This window comes from Lissotriton helveticus, chromosome 1_1, assembly GCF_964261635.1.
Source record: "Lissotriton helveticus chromosome 1_1, aLisHel1.1, whole genome shotgun sequence".
Taxonomy (NCBI): Eukaryota; Metazoa; Chordata; class Amphibia; order Caudata; family Salamandridae; genus Lissotriton; species Lissotriton helveticus.
The window spans coordinates 108,676,840-108,682,840 of NC_136057.1; the positions used below are offsets into that span (position 1 = coordinate 108,676,840).

At 43.0% G+C, this 6,001-nt stretch overlaps 1 pseudogene; it reads left to right on the plus strand.

The window, feature by feature from the left end:
* Positions 1-574: 574 nt before the first annotated feature.
* Positions 575-3,374, plus strand: LOC144759245 (uncharacterized; annotated as a pseudogene).
* Positions 3,375-6,001: the final 2,627 nt, after the last annotated feature.

Sequence of the window (6,001 nt, forward strand, 5' to 3'; positions counted from 1 at the left end):
TTCAGTGTTCAAACCTGCCTCAATCAAAGCAAAATAACCCAAGTTGGGGAAAAAGTTACCTGAGCCAAAAAAGATTAAGCCATAAATCTCATCTCACTGAATTTGAGAGAATGAACACTGGGAAAATCCTCTCTCAGTGCTCTGAATGCCAAAAAAGTTTCAGCAGTAAATCTTATCTCACTGAGCATATGAGAATCCACACTGGGGAAAAACCTTATCCGTGCTCTGAATGCCAGAAAAGGTTTTGTAACAAACAAAGTCTTTCTCGACATGTAATAACCCACTCTGGCGAAAAACCTTACCAGTGCTCTGAATGCCAGAAAAGGTTTAGTTTCAAAGGGAGTCTAAATCGACATCTATTAACCCACTTTGTGGAAAAACCTTACCAGTGCTCTGAATGCCATAAATATTTCAGTGAAAAAAGAGACCTTACTGTACATACAAGGACCCACACTGGGGAAAAACCTTATCAGTGCTCTGAATGCCAGAAAAGGTTTTGTAAAAAACAAAGTCTTTCTCGACATGTATTAACCCACTCTGTAGAAAAACCTTACCAGTGCTCTGAATGCCAGAAATGTTTCAGTTTAAAAAGTAGGCTCACACATCACATACAAATCCACTCTGTGGAAAACCCTTATCAGTGCTCTGAATGCCAAAAAAGTTTCAGCAGTAATTCTTATCTCACTGAACATATAAGAATCCACACTGGGGACAAACCTTATCAGTGCTCTGAATGCCAGGAAAGGTTTTATAACAAACAAAGTCTTTCTCGACATGTAATAACCCACTCTGGCGAAAAACCTTACCAGTGCTCTGAATGCCAGAAAAGGTTTAGTTTCAAAGGGAGTCTAAATCGACATCTATTAACCCACTTTGTGGAAAAACCTTACCAGTGCTCTGAATGCCATAAATATTTCAGTGAAAAAAGAGACCTTACTGTACATACAAGGACCCACACTGGGGAAAAACCTTATCAGTGCTCTGAATGCCAGAAAAGGTTTTGTAAAAAACAAAGTCTTTCTCAACATGTATTAACCCACACTGGGGAAAAACTTTACCAGTGCTCTGAATGCCACAAATGTTTCAGTACAAAAAACAATCTCATTCATCATATAAGAACCCACACTGGGGAAAAACCTTATCATTGCACGGAATGCCAGAAATGTTTCATTGACAAAAACAGTCTCACTCATCATATAAGAACCCACACTGGGGAAAAGCCATATCAGTGCTCTGAATGTCAGAAAAGGTTTTGTAAAAAACAAAGTCTTTCTCGACATGTAATAACCCACTCTGGCGAAAAACCTTACCAGTGCTCTGAATGCCAGAAAAGGTTTAGTTTCAAAGGGAGTCTAAATCGACATCTATTAACCCACTCTGTGGAAAAACCTTACCAGTGCTCTGAATGCCATAAATATTTCAGTGAAAAAAGAGACCTTACTGTACATACAAGGACCCACACTGGGGAAAAACCTTATCAGTGCTCTGAATGCCAGAAAAGGTTTTGTAAAAAACAAAGTCTTTCTCAACATGTATTAACCCACACTGGGGAAAAACTTTACCAGTGCTCTGAATGCCACAAATGTTTCAGTACAAAAAACAATCTCATTCATCATATAAGAACCCACACTGGGGAAAAACCTTATAATTGCACGGAATGCCAGAAATGTTTCATTGACAAAAACAGTCTCACTCATCATATAAGAACCCACACTGGGGAAAAACCATATCAGTGCTCTGAATGCCAGAAAAGGTTTTGTAAAAAACAAAGTCTTTCTCAACATGTATTAACCCACACTGGGGAAAAACCTTATCAGTGCTCTGAATGCCAGAAAGGTTTCAGTTTAAAAAGTAGTCTCACAAAGCACATAAGAATCCACACTGGGGAAAAACCTTATCAGTGCTCCGAATGCCAGAAATGTTTCAAAAACAAACTCGGTCTCACCCAGCATATACAGACCCACACTGGGGAAAAACCTTATTAGTGCTCTGAAAGCCAGGAAAGGTTTTGTAACCAACCAAGTCTTTCTCAACATGCAATGACCCATTCTGTGGAACATCCTTATCAGTGCTCTGAATGCCAGAAATGTTTCAGTATAAAAAGTAGTCTCACGCAGCATATAAGAATCCACACTGGGGAAAAACCTTATCAGTGCATTGAATGCCAGAAATGTTTCAGTGAGAAAATAATACTCACTACACATACAAGAACCCACACTGGGGAAAAACCTTATCAGTGCATTGAATGCCACAAATGTTTCAGTGAAAAAATCAATCTCACTCACCATATAAGAACCCACACTGGTGAAAAACCTTATCAGTGCTCCGAATGCCAAAAATGTTTCAGCCGTAAATCTGATCTCACTGCACATGTGAGAATCCACACTGGGGGAAAAACATTATCAGTGCTCTAAATGTCAGAAAAGATTCAGAGGTAGTGATGGTTACATGCACCATAAGAAAACACACCATCAAAAATACTTCAGTGCTCCAAGTGCCAGAAAAGCATCAATTTTAAATGCAATCTCACTCTACATGAGCAGACGCACACAGGGAAAAAATATTACCAATGCTGTGAATGCTAGAAATTCCTATTTTTTGATAGGCACAGCCTCACTAACCATAATCAACTCCATACTGATGAAAACCTTATGAGTGCTCTGAATGCCAGAAAAGCTGCAGAGAAAAACGCTATCTCACCATGAGAAACTCGAAACTGGAGAAAATCCTTATGCCATAAAAGCTTGAATCTGAAAAACAGAGTTATGCTTCATGAGAGATCCCACTCTGGGGAAAAACCTTATGAGTGCTCGAAATGCAAGCCAAGTTTTGGTCACAAATTACTTCTCACTTGACATGAGTAAACTCACAAGGGAGAAAAACGCCTTATGTGTGTTAGGAATGTCAGATAAGGTTTATTCACGAATACAATGTCATTTCACATGAGAGAATTCACACTGGACTAAAGCCTTATACAGGAGGGGAAAGCCAGAAACGTTATACTCAGAAAGGAGATCTCACTTAACATGAGAAATGCACCCACACCAGGTGAAAAGTAAGGCGTATCTTGAGTTGCAGAAAAGCTTCTAATAACCTGACTTTACATGAGAGAGCACATATTGTAGTTGCAATAGGATTCAGCAAGAAATTCTTGCAGGATAACTTAGGCTGCCCGCATGCAACCTCCAAAGAAATTTCAGGCCTTGAAAATGTTTTAATTGCAACAAAATGCACAATTTGACTATCTGAAAGTTACAAAACTCTCAAGGTCTTTACTTGATACAGAGAAGTGTTCATACTTGCAAACATCAACTAATTAACAAAAAATTCACAATATTAATGTCTTTAATTTTCTCCACCCAAAAGGTTTCTACTCACGCTTGTTTCTTAACATATGACTGAAATCTAAATGTTCATGATAAGATTAGGCCTAGGCGGTGTTCCGCAATGAAGAACTCCGCAAAGCGTCAAAAAAACTCAACCGCTCAACGCAGAGTTCTGTGAGCAGCGGAGTGCGTTAGGGTCAATTTGAAGCGCTTTTTCGGTGAGTAGCACGCTACTCCAGAATCCAAAAATGATTAGTGGTGAATTAGTGTAGGGAAATATAAAATGTTTTTGAGAGTGTTGAAGTGCTTTTCAGCGAGTAGCATGCTACTCCAGAACCCAAAAAGATAAATAGATAGATCAATTATTGTGGGTAGGTTGTTTTATTATATAAATACAACTGTACGAAAATTCATAAAATTCTGTTGTAAAGTTGTATCCAAGAGGCAAGTATAGTCTCTGATAATAATGTATACAAAGTTGGCTTGCCAGCAAGACTGATGCCCCGTAATGTTGATGCAAAGTCATCTGTGCTGGAGTATCCTAGACTCTTGTTGAATTGTCCCATCCAACTTGTAGGTACTGCTATTTGTATCAGGTCCATGTTGTAGGTGAGGTGCCGGGTTTTTAAGAACCCGGTGGTGCCAGGGAATAACACCCGAAGACCTCTGAGTTCTCCCTTGTTCCGGACCACAGAAACACGGAGTCTTCTAGTCGCAGTCAGAGATCAAGTTTTATTGGCAGCTACCAAGTAACATGTGTCCTAGAAGCACGACAACGCGGATCGTGTGTTCTCAGGAGACTGTTCGTTTTTACAGAACAAGCCTTCTCCTTATATACAGAAATAATAAGAATTCTTGAGTTTATGATATGGCTGTACACATATTTCTACAACAATACAAAGAGCGAAGTCATGTAGGCAAGCCCATATTTTGGGCGTCCCGTTCGTGATAGATTACCCAGCCAGTCCCGGAACTCCCATCAGATATCGATGAAACCCCAATAAAGAAGGGCACCTCCTAGTCATAAAACTGGCCATAAACAAGGAACGCGGACAGGTGTGTGTGTGTGTAGAAAACATGATCTGTACGCGGTGAATGGTTTATGGTATGTTATGCATTGATGCTATCGTATTCGGCCACTGGGCGAGGAGCTGCTCAAACAGGTTTGGCTGGAGGCAAGGGAGTCAGTTGGGACAGGTCAGGGGGGAGTCAGGGAGAGGTGGACGTGTCCTTTTAGATCAAGCTCGACCTTTCTCAATTGACTTATCAGGAGGGCAAGACACAAGATGGATGCCGTTTACAAAATGGAGTCTGAGGGGTCGGAACGGAAACTACGATTTAGGGGTGTTGGCATTCCTCGATCATCACGCAAATATACAGGGATGATGTCATAATCATTACCGGTCCGTTGACACCAAATTCGTCATGGGATGTTGATATTTTGTGGCACGGGTATTGGATCTCGATACTGGGATGACAGTAGGGTCCAGAATTTCAGAACCACAGAGGCAGACACAAACGCCGAAATTGTGCACTATTTATATTAAGCATAATGTAAGTGAACAGATGACCGTAACCACTGTACAAGCTGTATTAGGCAGACCCTCCAGGATATCGCGATTTCATGGTTTGCCGCAAAATCGGCACTTTTGTTAAAGTGCCGAGATTTTTTTTTAAAGTGCCGCGAAATCGGGACCCGTGCAGCAGAGGGGTGTGCGCGAGCCGCAGAAGAGATGTTTATCCCGTCAGGGCCGCCGCTATGCTAACTGCTTTTACTTTGCCTCCCTCCACCCATAAGTGGATGTGACATCTCTGAGCCCCTCTCCATGACGGCCTGGCCTTGGAGTCGGCAGGCCCAGCGCCCCGAGCCAGGCTGAGCCGTTGGCATATGTGGGAGATTCTGAGACATGTGTGTGTGTGTGTGTGTGGGGAGGGGCATTTTACACACACTCCTTACCTGTTCAGGCCCCTCGTCCACCTCAATGCACAAAGTGCCCTGTAAGGACACACATCCCACATGCCCAGATATGCCTAGCACTTGCTGCCACCGGTTGTCTTGCACACATACGCAACAGACAGGCAACAGGCATGCATGCCGTTCTAGAAGATTCGTTAGTGATTCCGTGCCGCCCCACAGATGAATACGAGTCGAGCACTCACACTCGCGTACACCCATGGCTCATTGAAGATGGGCTTCATCTGACACAGGGACACAGCCACTCATACGACTAATGGTGCAGGTGCACTAGACTCCACTCGGTGATGGAAAGCTGGTAACCTCATGGGAGAGACCTCTCAACCAAAACCACACTGATGCCACACCAGCGACAGATTGTGTGCCAGACACGTGCCCACATGACAACAGTGCCAGGGCCCCCACGCCGGCTCGCAGCCAGGGGGCCTCACGCTTTCAAAAGCTACAGAGTTTGGAGGCCCAGGGGGCCCAGGAAGCCCAGGGGATTTTGATCAATATCTGCCGGCTGGTCCGTCTCTCTGGGCCTAATCGCTGCATCTGCATGAGGATAGCAGCGATTAGACAGATAATTAGGGAGCCCTTACCTGTGAATTTCTCCCTGCCCCTCTTTGAATGAAAAGCAGGATAACCCGCAGGGCGCAGAACAAAGATGGAATGACGGCGCCTTATAATGAAAACCCCTCAGCTCACCCAGGATGAG